The sequence below is a fragment of the Zalophus californianus genome, chromosome X (genome assembly GCF_009762305.2).
Source record: "Zalophus californianus isolate mZalCal1 chromosome X, mZalCal1.pri.v2, whole genome shotgun sequence".
In the NCBI taxonomy this organism is placed as follows: Eukaryota; Metazoa; Chordata; class Mammalia; order Carnivora; family Otariidae; genus Zalophus; species Zalophus californianus.
The window spans coordinates 125620348-125637034 of record NC_045612.1 but is presented as its reverse complement, the minus strand read 5'-3'; the positions used below and the strand labels follow the sequence as shown (position 1 = coordinate 125637034).

Genomic DNA, 16687 nt, shown 5'->3' with positions numbered 1-16687 from the left:
CTAACCGTTGAAATCAAGGGAGGATGCAAATCACCAACACTCCCTCATGCAAATATGCCATTTTTCTCATGTGTTTTCTGCTCCATGATTCACCGTGGGACATGGTGCAGGAAGCCTAACTTTGTGTATTTGAAGCTAAATTATAAGATACAGTCATGTGCTGAATAGTATATCTCAAAGGTTAAAGAAAAAATTCTCTAGATTAAAATACTACTTTTTTCTTAGATTAAAATACTTCTTGATTTTACTATTACATTTGGCCTGGATGGCCTATCTCAAAGACCTTAAAAGACAGATAAATATGACTACAAATAGCTGATTATTTTGGATTATCTTGGAAGTGATGTGACATTACATTGTAAAATCTAAGTTTTGACATAGAAAGTATACCCTATCATACACTTATCATTTATAAAGACTTACACTGTACTTAATATGTATTCATTGATATAGAAAAGAATTTTTTTAAGTTTATTTTTTTTTAGTCATCTCTACACCCAACATAGGACTTGAACCTACAACCCCGAGATCAAGAGTCACATGGTCTTCTGAGTCAGCCAGGCACCCCTAGAAAGGACTCTTTTATTTATTTTTTCAAAAGATTTTCATTTATTTATTTTTGCAAGAGAGGGGAGACAGAGAGCATAAGCAGACGGAGGGACAGAGGGAGAAGCAGACTCCGCACTGAGCAGGGAGCCCGATGCGGGACTCAATCCCAGGACCCGGGGATCATGACCTGAGCCAAAGGCAGATGCTTAACCGACTGAGCCACCCAGGCACCCCAAGAGACTTTTAAAGACATCTATGGCCTGTGATGATAGTTTTCAAATAGTCAAGGTATATTAAAAAGGGGGAAGCACTGATTAAAGCAATATTTATGAGTTACTAATATATTAACAATATTATAGTTCATTCATATATTAGCAAATGTTACCACAAAATTATATCGTTTTAATAGGATCTTAGCGTACAGAGAGTACATTAGTCAAAGCATACAGACCGTTTGAGGAATATGAGGCTTGGAACGGAGAATGATATATTATTCCACACTATGACAATGTTTCAAGAAAGCCTCTCCATATACTTTCATCTTTACAACTGAAGATCTGGGGGTTCAGGAAGATGTTCATGGCCATTGCAAATCACCCTAGGCGGTAGGTCAAAATGATACCTAGAATATAAGATAGAAAGATATAAATACCTTCATAAAAGATGGCATTCATATACCCTTGGCTTTCTAAGAGGGCACTGAAATGATTGTATCCCTTCACTCCTAACTAACTTGTAAGAAATACAGTCTAGAAATCCTGTCATTTCATTTCACAAGCGTCTGATGAACGCAGACCACGAATGAGAAATGAGGGCACAAAAGGAATTCCAAAGACTATCGGGACCACCCGTGCCCCCAGTGAGTTTGTGTCCTTGTGAGGGAGGGCATCATCAGAGCAAGGACTCATAATTAATTGCAGGAGCTCTTGTACCACTGATAAAGGAATAGAAAGTACCAGGTTTGGTGGAGGTGACAGCTCTAAGAGAGTCTTGGGAGCTGCACAGAAGTGGGGAGAAGGGCCCTATTTGTCAGAGGAGAGCCTACAGAAAGCATGAGCAGAAACCTGCACCAGAGCCCATGGCGTCCTGGAGAAGTCTGCACCACGACTGGGCTCGGGGCTCCCAAGGCTTCGACAGCACCATTATGAAAGACTGCACCAGGCTTACACACACGCGCACAAAAACTGGAGAAGATAAACTGATTTTTAAAACCTAAATATATTTCAGAGGTATTGAAAAAAAATTTAAGATTTTGTTTATGTACTTTGAGAGTGAGAGCAGGAGCAGGGGGTGAGGGGCAGAGGGAGAAGCAGACTCCACACTGAGCAGGGAGCCCGACGCGGGGCTCGATCCCAGGACTCTGAGATCATGACCTGAGCCAAAAGCAAATGCTTAGCCGACTAAGCCACCCAGTGCCCCTAAAAATGTTTTAAAATTCCTACGCTTATTTATCCTTTATTTAATTTTCTTTTGAGTCGCAGTGACCTGCCAAATTGCTGCAAGGAAAATGAGAGGAATTTTCATTTTGATAGGTTTCTTGGGTACCTATATAAATAAATAAATAAATAAATAAATAAATAAATAAAAGGCATGCTCACATAAGAAGGGAATGTATGTCTACGTTTCAGAGGGGTCATCCTGGATATTTCCAGATGTGTAGATAAATGTTCAAATTAACATAAGTAACCTAATTTATGTAACCCAAATTCTATCTCCCATCTCTCAAACAGAACAATCTTCCAAATTATATCCATTTTTGAAAAGATGCATATTTAATAAAACATCTGTTTCTGCCTTGGATTTGCTCCCAGTTTTATACAATGTTCAAATTGTTTAATTTTTAGCATTATGAAAGTCAAGTGAAAAACAACGAAGAGAGAAATTTCTCTTTAGAATGTAAAAAGCGTAACTTAAAATACATACCATCAGTTTTACACAATTCTACTCCTCCTAAGTCAACCCACAATTTGGATGAACTCTCAAGAAATTCATTTCTTGTCCCACGTTGCTAATTTTGACCCAAACCTTTACAACAAAATTAAAAAGGACTCAAGTCATCTATTCAGCAAAGAGTAGAAACAAACAGCAGAGCACAGCAAATTTATAGCTTTCATGTAAGACATTAAATAATTAAGCTCCAAAATCCTTAAGATTCCTAAAATTTATCACTTTCAATTTTCTAGGCATGGACTAGAATGAAAAATTTGAAGCCTTTCTCTGATGCTGTCTTTAAAAAAAAATACAGGGAAAAAAAATTGTAAAAAGTCTAGGGAAATGATTACCAGCAAAAAAAAAAAAAAAAAAAATTAAGATAAAAAGACATTTAAAAACAAATCACATAAGTATATTGAGTAATCCACACATTTTCAGTTAATCATGCTAGTTTATAAGCTCAATAATTGAGGAAGAACCATGTTCCCTTAGGGGGAAGACAAACTTCCTTCTACAACAAATAGGTTAAAGGATCAAAGATGTTCTCTCATACTGTCTCTGGTTTGGCTATATTGTCTAAGAAACTGAGATGTCTGGGTTGTTAACACTTGTCCTCAACCTGCAACCTTTGATTTTTCTCATTCATTCAGTGAATATCCACAGTGTCTTGTAACTACTCATTTCTTCAACCATCACCCAATGAGCGTCTCCTCTGAGCTGAACTCACTGAAACACACATTTTTAAGGGAAGGCAGGAAAACATTAAAACACATCTAAGTGGGCAAAAAATAAAAACGCTTTCCAATGTGAGGGAGCACCAAGAAGGAAGCAAAGAGTAGGCTAAATATGAAGACAGGAGAGCATGTAACCCACTTTATGTGGGAAGGGAGAAGGCAGATGAAGTGGCACAGGCAATGCCCTAATTCAGTACATGCTTAGTTGGATCACAGAACTGAAAGACAACTGGTATACCAGCAGGGTGGTAATCAGACAGTGCTATGGGGTGAAGCTGTGGAGGTGGGCAGGAGGTTCACTGTGTAAAGCCAAATAGGTCAGTAAAGGGAATTTTGGGTTGATTTTAAGTGTAACATGAAGCCATCCTTTGTGAAACATTTCAGAGCAAGAAGGAGGAAGATAAAATTAAAAATAAATGCCGCGAACAGCCTGCCTTATGATGTGCTTATATTTTAAGGTACTTTACCTGCTTCATTAACTTATTCGTCTTGCAAACACCTCTAGATGGAGGGACTCTCTACTTAACTCTCTTATGGATGAGAAAACCGGAGCATGAAAAAAATCAACTTCACATAGCCAGGAAATATCAGGGGGCCTGGCTCCTTTGGTAGAAAGTAATGAGTGCCAGAGGACAAGGGTCCATAATGCATGCCAAAGTTAGAGAAGAAAGTGAGCATGACAGAGTCTAGGCCTCATGTCATGGATAAGGTATGGTTAAGGGTGAAATACTAGGGAAAAAAACAACGTATTGGGCTCTGCCTCTGGGTCTCCTGGCACAGAGTTCCCAAAACCCTTGGAATTTCCTAAGTGATAACAGCACTAGGAACATCTTTGTTCTAATATTTGGTCTCTGGCCCTGGTTCCTCATACAGAGCTCCTAAATCCCTTGGAATTTCCTGGGTAATAGGAGTGTCTTTTGTTCTAATGAGGCAACACTTGGTCGGCTCCTACATAGCTTCAAAATGGGGGCTGGACACCAGGAAAACCAAGTCATGGTTGGAAGCTTGGAACTTCCAGCCCCTGTCCATCCTCTCTGGAAAGATGAAGGGGCTGGAGACTGAGTTAAAGATTGGTCCCGGGTACATGATGAAGCATCCATAAAAGAGGAAAAGTATGGAGTTCAGGGAGCTTCTGGGGTTGGTGAGCACATCCATGGCTGGGAGGGTGGTGCACCCCAACTCCAGGAGGACAGAAGCTCCTGTTTCAGGACCCTCGCAAACCTCATCCTATGCATCTCTCCATCTGTATCCTTTATCATCTCCTTTATAATAAAATTAACTGGAAGACATTAGGGAAATGTTTCCCTGAGTTCTGTGAGGTGTTCTAGCAAATGATGCAATTCAAGGAGGGGGTTGTGGGAACCTCTGATTTGTAGTCAAATTGGAGAAAAGTTGTGAGTCACCTGGGGACCTACTGCTTGCAATTGACATCTGCAGTGGAGACGGTCTTGTGGGACTGAGCTCTTCACTGGTGGCATCTGCACTGACTCCAGTTAGTGTCAAATTGAACTGAATTGTAGGACACCCTCCTAGCGTCACAGAGAATGTCACTGTGTGGGGAAAGCCCCATACATTTGGTGACAGGAAGTATTGCGTGTGTGAGTAAAGGAGGAATACGGGAGTGGAGGAGTGGTTTTCCCCACCAACGTGGGAAGAGAATGCAACAGCACCTGGGTTGCAGGAGAGCCTGAGGATGGGAGAGCCAAAAGGCCAGGAACAGGTGCAGTGAATCCCAGAGATGCTCAGCTTGGCCAGAACAGGAAGTACCAGGGAAGACAGGTCAGGACTGACTTGAAGATGGCCGGTTCAGGAGATGGAAGACCATGTGTGCTTAGCAGAAAGTTTCTGGAAGGGACAGTCCTCTGATGCAAAAGCTATTACTCAGGAAGGTGGAGCAGGAAGAGTTTTAAAAGTAGAGGGTACAGAATGAACAGTCATAGCCAGGACAGTAGTATACGAGCAAACGTCAAGTGAGAACACGGCCATGGAAAGTAGAGATGTATCACAGCCAGAGCAAGAAGGGGACCTGGAAAGGGATCTACAGCAGGCAGACCAGAGAGAGGGGATGCAAAGTGCACAAGGACGGACTGACAGCAGAAGATGCCTCCGCTGGGAAAACAAAATGCAGGGAACGGGGCAAGCTTGGCAAGAATGACGATGGGCTGAATTTGGACGCACTGAACTGAGCTTTTGGCAGAGCACACAGATGAAGTTGTCCAAAAAGACGGAACCATGAGAGCAGGATGAGGCTTGCGGGAGAAGTCAGAGCAGAAAGGAGGGCCATGGGGGTCTCTCCCAGGTAGAAGGCGTGGTTACATCACGAACAGAGGCAAAGCTATGTGGGACCATCTGAAAGCTGGAGAAGTGGTCTGGGGCTGGAGTAGACGGAGCAGCAGGATCCAGAAAAGTTCATGAAAGGAACTGAAAGGCAGTAGAGGGGACCCGGAGGGAAGGAGGTTCAGGAATTCAAGGAAGGATAAAGCCCCTTGAAGGAGGGGCAAAGAACGTGTCAGAGTCTACGGAGAAACTCCGAGAAGAACGTTGGCTGTGCTGAAGGGTCAGCCCCTGCACTGGTGCCCGGGGCAAGCCACGAAGCCCAGGTGTGCTGTCAGAATAGAAAGCAGGAGAGATGTGGGAAGAAATAAAGAAATGTTTGTTATTGACGAGTTCTTTCAAGATACGACATGTCAGGACATAAGTACGTTTTTGGGCAGATGAGGAGAATGGTGGGGAAGGTCTTGATAATGAACACGGGAGACCAGTTTCAGAAAGAAACACTATAAACCAGAGAATGTGGAGGACTGAGAAGTGCATCCTTTTCAAGTCCACCCATTACCTTATAATCACCAAGAAGAACCTGTTCTCTGCGAGTCTCAAAAGATCTCTGTAGCATCTGGTAATGCTGACCTGTCCACCCAACTCCTGAACCCTCTCTCTTCCTTAATGAAATCACGTGACATATAACACCAGCCTCCACTGGCAACCCCATTGCTTGGTTCTCCACGCAAGATGTAGCCATCAATACTGTCTTCCAGGGCTTCGCGGGAGTGTCATGATTTCCTCAGTGTCTACTGCCGCTAGATCTCAATTCACACTAATAGCCTCATGGCCTCAACCTCTACCTCTACCACTACCTGCCTCCATCATATCTGCCACAAAATTGACATTCTGTGAATGGTTCACCTCAGCAAAAGCAACAACAGGGCTCCTCCAGAGCCGACGGAAGAACATCTATTGGCTTTACCATTGGGTTCCACCACCTAGAATTCTCCAACCTCAACTGAGTCATCCAACGCAACCACCTGCACTTGAAATGACACTCAACCCGTTCACGTGCATTTGTGTGAATTATGACACGACGTCACATGCATGTATGTCATCATTCAAGAAGCGCCTTTATCAACACTTGCCGCACACCCGTTATCGACTCACACCCTCCTTTGCCCTTCACACCAAACCCCATCCATCCTGAGACACAGATCATAAGCAACCTCCTTTGTACAAGTTTCTTTGACACACTGGCTTCCATCATGGCCCTCAGTGGTCCCTGCCTCCCGGTACCAACACCCTCCCGCTGTTCCATTCCAGATTGGTGCCAGGTGTGACTAACAGCATGCAGACCCGGCGATGCACCACCTCCGGGATCAAGGTAGAGAAGACAATGGTTTGCATCTGAGGGTCCCTCCCTCTCATCCTGTCTCTCTCCTCCCCAAATCAAGGAAGCCAGGAGCCAAAGTTGTGTGACTCGCCTTAGGGAGTGTCTCATGGGGCAAGGAACTAGAGCCTCCTGCTGAGGGAAGGACACATAAGTGAGATTCTCCACTGCCTCTGTAAAATTTCCACCCCAGTCTCCAACTGGAGTGCAGCATCACGGCAGACCCCGAGCCAGAACCACTGAGCTGTGTGCAGCTCTTCAATTCCTGACTCCCAGAAAATCTATGAGATAATAAATATTTGCAGTGTTAAGCTGTGTTTTAGAGGAATGTTTTATGCAGTGAAAGACAAATAACAAACTGTCACGAGTGATACCAGTGCCAAATAAGATTCTGGTGGAAAATAAGACTCTATATTTCCCAAGGTCTGTGTTTTCATCCTCCTTATGGAATGTATGGTGCGCATACCTTGTAGTAAAAGTAGTTCATTGATCATTTTGTCTTCTCTACTGCGACGGTGATCTCACCAGGATCAGGAGGTTGAATCTTATCTATGTTTCTATGTCTTGCATTATCTGGTCTGGTGACCTTCTCAAAATAAGGTGTGAATACATGACTATCGAATGAATGAATGAATGAGTGAAGCTCTATTCATGGTTTCTCAGTCTCTGAAGGCAAGAGAGCTACACGCAGCCTGGAATTACAAGACCTTTGTTTGAGACAGAATGTGCCCTTGGATCCCTGAAGTGGGAAACAATCAGCTGCCTTCAAGTGATTTGAATTATGAGCCAAGCATTTGGAAGCATGGAGGAATAAAGAGCATCCAGCATATCAATGAGTTTTTTTATGCTGGTTATTATTAATCTTTATATCCCACACAGTCCATAGCACACGGTAGAGGCCCAATAAATATGCACTGGCTTGAACTGACTGGGACCCTGAAAACAAATACAACGTGTAAATCAGCAGAGCAAGACTCGATGTCAAAAGCAAACCACCAGACCCAGAGTTAGTGTTAAAGCCACCTTCCAAATAGGAGGGACCAAAATAGTACAAGACTCAAAAGTTAAGCCGTTCGTTTGTGGAAATACAACGTGAAAAGACCCAGCGGCAATGGTTCTCAGAGTGTGACCCCCCCAGACCTGTAGCAGCAAGTTCATGTGGGTGCCATCTTGGATCCAATGACTCAGAAACTCTAATGGATGGAGCCCAGAAGTCCTGTAAGGGATTCTGATACTCAAGTTTGAGAAACACTGCCATAGATGATAGGCTTCAAAAGCAATTAAGACACAGGGTTCAGTGGGTTCTTTCACTGACAATCTGCCCAACAGCATTATTCTGAGGACAGATATAAAATGGGTGGGAATCTACTCTGAACCATGGATGCATGGGCACAGGACGGAGGCAAACCAAGAGTCCAGAAGCCAGCTCTGTCCCTCATTCACATCCCAGGAGTGTTTCAGCACCAGCTCTGAACGCCACACTTTCAGGGTCCAAAATCTGTTTCTTCCCCACCGCTTCCTCAAGTTGTTTCAACCCCCCCCCTCAAGTGGAAGGTCTTACTTCCCTTGGAAGACGTCCCATGGACCCAGAATCCCCATGTTCTCCCAACCCCACAAACATTGACTCTGCCACTTCTATTAAGGTAATGATGTCACATGCACTTAATGTCATCATTTGAGATGTGCCTTCATCCCCCACCAGACCACACGCACCAAGAGGGAGCTGACATGCCTTCCTTCCCCACAGAAATTCCAACAGGCACTCGTTGCTCAATGTATAAAACATTCGGTATATTGTCAAAAGGTTCTGACATTGACACCAACTGGGAGATGAAAGAAATCCTATTCCGCTCTATAAAGGTTGAGAAATCTCTTTCGCTCAACTGTTTATAATGCATGATTAGAAGTTGAAAATACGCTGGAGAAAACCCATGCTGGACTTGATATTTCCTCAGAGTGAGGTACAGAAGCAAGACAGAGGCAAAGATAGGAGGTGACAAATCACACCCAGGCCCCATGTTTAGGTTTAGCGCAATGTAAATTTTCTACTGTAAATGCTGCACCATGCTTTGGAGATCTAGCCAGACTTGTGACCATCCAGACGTGGTCCAGTACGTCAGCACCTCTGGATTTGCTCCAGATTTCTGGTTGCACGCCCCCTCTTCTCAATTCGTACGCACCCCTTAACCAGGTCACAGTGAAGTTTATTCAGAAAATACACAGAGCGTGCGTATAGCTAATCACGGTTTAAAACGAGCCGCATTCAAGTCAAGAGTCTTAATTACAATGATCATGGCTCTGGAATCATGCAGAATGAGCTGGAAAGGACCTGGGGATCGGTCCAACCCACTCATGTTACAGTTGAGGAGTACGAAGCCCCACCACGTCCGTGCAGAGGGCTGCTATTAAAAAGGGGGACCGGCACCCCCACCCCCAGAACGTGTGGGTGTTGTGATAAGACGCAGTGGCATCGTCTCTGAGACGCTGATGAAACAAAGGTGACTCTGGAGGACAGATGCCCCCCCCCCCCACTGCCCGACTGTGTCAGAGAAGTCGGGCGAGGCTAAGGAACTAGCAAGGGGCTGGGCCAGGGCTCTGCCCTTCACCCGGCTCTACCCAGGTTGGCTGCTTACCTTCGGGTCGGTCCTGCACACAGCCCTGCATCTTGGCAGGGTTCCCAGGGCTGCAGGGACAAAGCACCACAAGCTGGACGGTTTAATTTATTGTCCCATCGAGGTTCTGGAGGCCAAAATGCCAAAATCAAGGTGCCGGCAGGACCACGCTGCTCAGAAGGATCCGAAGGAAGAGGCTGCTGCCTCTTCTATGCTCAGGGGGGTTGCTGGCCATCCTTGCTATTGTTTGCTCTGCAGGTGCATTGCACCCTCTTTCCCCATCGTCCCACAGGGGTCTTCTCCCCGTGGGTCTGAGTCTTCACTCTGTCTTCCCACTGTGTGTGCCTGTGTCCGCATATGCTGTGTTCCCGTCTTAGACGGACAGATGTCATGGGATCGGGGCCCATTCGCCTGACCTCTTAACTGTATCTGCAAAGAACCTTTTTGCAGATAAGGTCACATTTGGAGATGCTGGGCATGAGGACTTTATTCTACCGTGCTGGGGGACACAATTCAACCCACAATGCTTGGTTCACTTGTAAAACGGCATGGTTGGATTCGTGGTGTTTCTACTTGAACTTCTAGTGTCAAACCTGGAGACAAACCGAACGGGAAAGTCGCACGCTGTCTCTCTCTCTCTCACACACACACACACACACACCAACACTGGAATTTGGAATTGTGGAAACAGAACATTTGTGTGACTGGCTGGATGGGTTTACTTTCAACCAGGCATTTTACCACCCCACAAAAACCACCTTGCTGTTTCTGTGCATGTGCTTCGGGTTGAGGAATGAGGTCAGAATGCATGCTAGCGGCATAATTCACATTCAGACATGCATCCGCTATCCACATAAGGACGACTGCAACCAAACTGTTGGTGGGAGCAATTTGCATACATACCTTAAACCCTGCATGGAATAGTTGCATCATACGTGGGTTTCCCCTCATATTTTTGCCGGACCCTCACTTATTTGCCTCTTCCCTTGTGCAACAAAAACTTATTTTAAATCTGTTCCATTAGTTAGTTTGAATATTTTAGCCATGGCGTCAGCATTTCAAAAATATAACCAAAGTTTTAAAAAAGGAGGCAAGGAGAGAGGTAGACAGGACATTTAGAAACGAAGGCCATGAAATGATATTCGCCGTAGCAAATATAAAACCTGAAATATATACAGGAAAAGACCAGCATACACTCCCAGAATGCAAGGTTACAGAATTAAATTCTTGATAACGGCAGTGTATCATTCAGACTCTCAGAAACCAGGGAAGGAGTGTACCTCAGATGAGGCACATCAACGCGCCGACTTACTTCTATCCGAATAAAAGTGGCTGTCTTTACATCACCCTTTTATCGTAAGAATGTAAAAGGTGACTATTTCTTCCAGAAGTTAAAAACGATGATAACACAAAATAAGCTATTATGAAGTCATTTATGGCACATCTTACATCTGCGTTGTTTGGGCTTGGTGATACTAATCCCGAATCTCTGAGGCTGATAATACTGTCTCTTCAACACACACTTTTCCATATAAATTCATCTTGTATTCACTCGCAGACTATTAAAACGTATTTTGTTGGAGAATCTAATCTTAATCAATCGGCGTAACAGCTCAGAAAATAGAACCCCCGTTTTCAATGAGTCTTCCGTTTCATTTTCTGTTTAGCCCATTGTTTGTGTTTGGCACGGATGTTAAGAAGTTCTAACTAAGGGGCAGCACTCACCGATTTGCGGGCGTCTATACAACGGTAAATCACTCTGCACGTCAAATGTTCAAACACCGTCTTCCCATCTACTGCATTTCCCCCTGCAACATGGCTTTGCCCAATTTTAGATAAGTTAGCTGCGTGGCATTCTGTACTTGGATCTGAAAGATGCTTATCAAGAATTTTTTTTTTATTCTTTTTATTTTTTCTAAAGCTCTCCCTTACATACATCACTTCCATTTTCCTTTTCGATAAAGCCCTTCATAACAACTGCGCCCGAACATCAACCTAATGCTTATTACGGCAGATACAATTCATGGTCAATTCTTGTTATGAGAACGCTCCAAGGATCTTGTGGGTATTGTCCTGTTTGCCCCCTGGTTTCCAGTCATGCCCAGCTCCTAGGATCCCCAAGAGAATGAGAATGTGGCTGAGGCACACCTCATTTTATAACAGAGTTCTTAACTGGGAGGGCTTTTAGCCCCCAGGGGACATGTGGCCACGTCTGGAGACACTTCTGATGGTCACAGCTGGGAAGAGATATGCTCCTGGCATCTAGAGGCTTGAGGCCAGGCATCCAGCAAAGCATCCTACAATGCATGGGGCAGTCACCTACATCAAAGAATTACCCAGCCCCAATATCAATAGTGCCAAGGGCAGTAAATCTTGTTTGTAAGGGAGATGTATTCACATCTGATCACACATCTGAGCACATCCAGTCATGTCTTAAATATTATCCAGCACCCGTCAGTTTGCAAAGTCCTCTGACGCATTCTTCTTGTAATCAATTGCAATGATCTTCTACTTACCATAATTTGGGATCTCTAGTGTACGTTGTAGAAGTTTGGATTTATTAAGGGCCCAGACACATGCATCCGTACCCACACCAACAATAGGGCCACAGTTTCCTTCATCTAGCAAGAGCATTCTTTTGAAAAGTGGGTAAGTCGTTCCTTTTATTCTGTTTCACAAGTGAAATATGTAACGTGTGTCATTGTTCTCAGACATACAGCCGTTTCTGCCAAGGGCCTATAGGTCACTGTTATACTGAAGGAGGAGATAATGTTATGAATAGAGAGTGGAATTCTGGTTACCAGGGGCTGCGCAGGATGGGGAGGTGGGGAGATGCTGCTCAGAGGGTCCCAACTTCCACTGGGAAGGTGAATAATTATGGAAATCTAATACACGATATTGTGATGATAGTGAACACTAATGGATTAGACGCTTGGAAACTGCTGAGACGAAATCTTAACTATCTGTCCACCAAAAAGGAATGGTAACTATGTGACCGGATGGAGGTGTTCACGAAAGCTATGGTGGTAATCATATTACATATAAATATATCCAATCCACGGGTACACCTTAGGCTTATACAGTGTTATACTCCAATATATCTCAATGAAGCTGTGGGGGAAAAGGGATAAAATAAACCAAGTGTGCTAAGAAACCATCTTTGTTAGTCCTTGGATTGTCCCAAAGCTATCTTGACATGGGGCATTAGCATGAGAACAATGGCCGTGTATATGGTGGGCTTGTAAACTGTTACCTTCACTGCGGAAGACAATATGGAGTTCCCTTGAACATGAAAAACAAAGCTAGCATAGAATCCAGCCATTGCACTTTTGGGACCATATGCAAAAAAAAAAAAAAAAAAAAAACGAAAACACTAGTTTGAAAGGTATCTGCATCCCCGTATTCATAGCAACATTATTTACGAGAGCCAAGACATGGAAACAACTTAAGTGTCTATCGATATGGGTGAATGAATAAAGAAGATGTTGTATATTTACACAACAGAATATACTATTCAGCAATAAAAAAAAAAAACACAACAACAAGAAGGAAATACTCCTAACAACAAAACAAAATAACCCAAACTCATAGAAAGAGAGATCAGACTTGTGGTTATAAGAGGCAGGGCGGGGAGGAGAGGGAGAATTGCGGGAAATTGGTCAAAGAACACAAACTCTCAGGGATACGCTAAGTCAGTCCTGGGGACGTAATGGGCAGCACAACAATCGCGTCAACCTCATCGTTAAGCTGCATGACACGTAGAAAAGTTAGGAAAATAGAGCCTAAGAGTTCCCATCACAAGGAGAACATTTTTTTCTTCTTCTTTTTTTAACTGTATCTATGTGACAAGATGGATGTTAACTCAACCTTGGGCGGTAAGTGTGATACTGTGATAATCATTCCACAACGGACGCAAATCCTACTACCACGCCATACAGCTTAGATGTATACGGTGATGGATGCCAATTATTTCTCAATAAAATGAGAAAAATAAGTAAAACGGCGCACACTTCCATCAAGATTCAGAAAATCACGTGCAGAAATACACATTAGCGTAGGAACAATGGCCAACGACGATTGTAATACATTAGGTTGCTCTTCTGTGGTCTTTGTCTTTGCCAACAGAATCCACCACATGGGCTTCTACCAAAGTGACATAATTTGGTTGACTGAGTCAGCAAAGGGGAAGAAATTGGAAGAGTGTGTGTGTCTGCTGAATGACGGAACAAGTCTATCTCCATTCCTCTTTCTCATTGCTTCTCATGAGCATGGTGCATCTGTTGGGAACCAGAACACAGGAGATGCAGGGAACACACACACACACACACATGGCCGTATTCATGCAGCTTTCCTCCTGGGGGGGCAGCACTGCCTCAGGCCACGCGGGCTTACCCCCACTAAGGAGTCGCTGCAACCTGAGACTGAAGACTATGGACAACACTCATGTTCCTCTAAAAATAACTCGAGTGCTACATTTTGCTGATATTATAACCTACTTTCCTGTGGGTTATGTAGAAATAGCCCTTTCTTCAATGAGACTCTGCGATGAAGAGTAAAGAATGGAGGGGGCGTGCAGATGGATGAAAAGAAGTTCAAAACACAGATCGACCTATTGTTATGCGTAGCCCTGTGTGAGGTAGCAAAATATTAAAAAATCATTTTTTACTTTTTTGGCTTGCAAGTTGATGATTATAGTTGTAGGTGTGATAAAGCACTTACAGCAATATACTGACATATGTTTAGATGAATTCCATGGTGCCGTAATGAGAACAGGGGAAGTAGGTGAGGTTAAATAGCAAAGACTAGACTATGCAATCTTCCTTTCTCAAGCTGAGTGATGGGTACATGGGATTCATGATTCCATTTTTTTGCAAGTACTTGAAATTCTCCATACTAAAATATCCAGTCAGATTTCAAGTACATAGAAAAGGTCATTTTTCTAAGGATACAAATCAAAGTTTACAAATCAAAACACTAGATGGAAGGAAATACACACAACAAAATACATCATCCTCTATGATGAAGCATTTACATGGAAGGTTTTGAAAATAAGTTACAGGAGCCAAAACTGAATAAATATCCTAAAGGTAAAAAAATAATAATGATGACGATGATTAAGTTAAGTTATAACCTTCTGCGAGAATGAATCATGAGAAATAATGCTTCAGAAGATCTGTAATTACCCTTAAGCGGCTTTTGCTACCATATTGTGGGAAGTGTAAAGCTCAAGATGGCATAGATATGGATAGATACAATGTAAAGAAATATGGGGCGCCTGGGTGGTTCAGTCAGTTACGCATCTGACTTCAGCTCGGGTCATGCTCCCAGGGTCCCGGGATGGAGCCCCGCATCGGGCTCCCTGCTCCGCGGGAAGCCTGCTTCTCCCTCTGCCCCTCCCCCTGCTTGTGCTCTCTCTCTCTCTCTCTCTCTCTGTCTCTCTGCAATAAATAAATAAAATCTTAAAAAAAAAAAATCCTTGAAAAGGCTACAGTGTGCTTACGCCTTATTTATAAAATGGACCCAGTTCCCAGAATTCCAACAAGAATGCTTCTTAAGATATACTTACGTGACCATCACCCGTGTGCATGTTAAAGTTTTATATCAAAACGCACACCACGGGGTGAGAGAATGAGGTTACTTTTTTCAAGTAGCGATTGTGGCCAACAGAAGCACGGGGCCAGGCGGCCAACATGACAAAACGGAACCTCCTCCGTGGGTCTGCCCCGGAAGTCTCGGGTCAGCAGTGTGTTCCTGCAACTTCATACGTGTTTGTCGTAAAATGCGAGCGTGGGTTGTGGGAAGGAACAGCGCCCACACCACTCTCGGGCTTTGCTTCCTGCCTCAGAAGCTTGCAAGCGAAGGCAAGGAAGCTCTGTCAAAGATACTGTGCATCTGGCCGGTCCACTGAGGTTTTCTGCAGGAAGGTAGTAGTTCTGTAAGCTGAACACCCCGGGGGCCAGCAGGGGGTGGGCAGAGCTGACCGACACAAGCGAGGCTCTGAGTGAAACGCCCAAGGGCACAGCAGGTGACTCACAGCTTCCAAGAACACCACCCTCCTTCTACATCCAAACCCTGGATGGGATTTCTCCACAAGATGCTCTTAAACATAGAGTCTTCGCATTTGGGACTTACCAAAATGCAAAGACTTCTTGGGGTCCAAATCACGGCAGCAGAACAATAGAAGGGGCAAAAGGAGTAACAGTAAGTATTGGAGGATACTGCCAAGCAGTACTGGAAGGATGCATTAAACATCCACGTGTCCATACCGATGTAAATGAATGATGCAATAGAGAAATAATTAGGACGATGCAGCACATCTTCCTCAGGGAAGAATTCTAAGTCCCTGAGATCGGTACTGCACCATCCAAGGCATGCAGCTGAATTCTCCATGCTCCCCACCTTGCATGTACTTTAAGTGACTTGCTTCCAAAGCACAGAGGATGGAAAGGTGAGGGGTCAGGAGACTTCAGAGTAGAGAAACCCGGCAATGCAACACTACCTTAGCCGGGCAACATCATCAGGGAAAGTCATGTGCACAGTACGCGCCGTTGATAGAGTGATAAAGACCATTCACCTTTGTGCAACCTCCCCCCCTACCCAAAACACATAATACTCTCTAACATCAGACAGACTGGAGCTTGGGGGGGGGGGCATTCTACCCTCACACCACACAACGATGAAAGTCATGAAAAACAAGGTCATCCAAAGCGCCCCAGAGTACAGGAGAAATAAGGGAAACAGTGTATGCAATGTGGTTCCCCGGAGGGGATCCCGGAACAGAAAGGGAGCATTAGGTAAAAACGGGTGAAATCACAGTAAAGTCTGGGGTTTGGTTCACGGTAATGCGCTGGTGCGGGCTCCTTGTTTGGGACTCACGTCCCAACGGCAACGCAGTCTGCTAACCGGGTGCAGGTACACAGGCACCGTCTATCCTCTTTACATCATGTTTTGTAAATCTAGAACGACTTTAAAGCTTACTTCTAAAAATGAAAACAGTACTGCAAAAATGTCCTAAAGGAAAAAAAAAAACAAGGGTTAAATTCTGTACCATCAATCAATGTTTAAGAATCAAAGGATCCGCATTGCAACCCAGGGAGGGAGGGGGTCTCCCAACTTCTTATCGCTGAAATTTTCCATGCACTGGAATAATCAGCTCCCGGTTTTAATCCCGGGGAATCAATGCCCCGAGGTATGAAAGCAATAAC

General features: G+C 44.1%; 1 protein-coding gene across 6 annotated transcripts in view; it reads right to left on the bottom strand.

Moving 5' to 3' along the window:
* Positions 1-16687, bottom strand: part of NLGN4X (neuroligin 4 X-linked) — a 280407-nt gene that overhangs the window by 247319 nt on the left and 16401 nt on the right. For all 6 annotated transcript variants that reach the window (XM_027609210.2, XM_027609215.2, XM_027609212.2 and 3 more), the window contains exon 2: positions 1001-1171. The gene's annotated coding sequence lies outside the window, so the exon portion shown is untranslated. The remainder of the gene's footprint in view (positions 1-1000; positions 1172-16687) is intronic.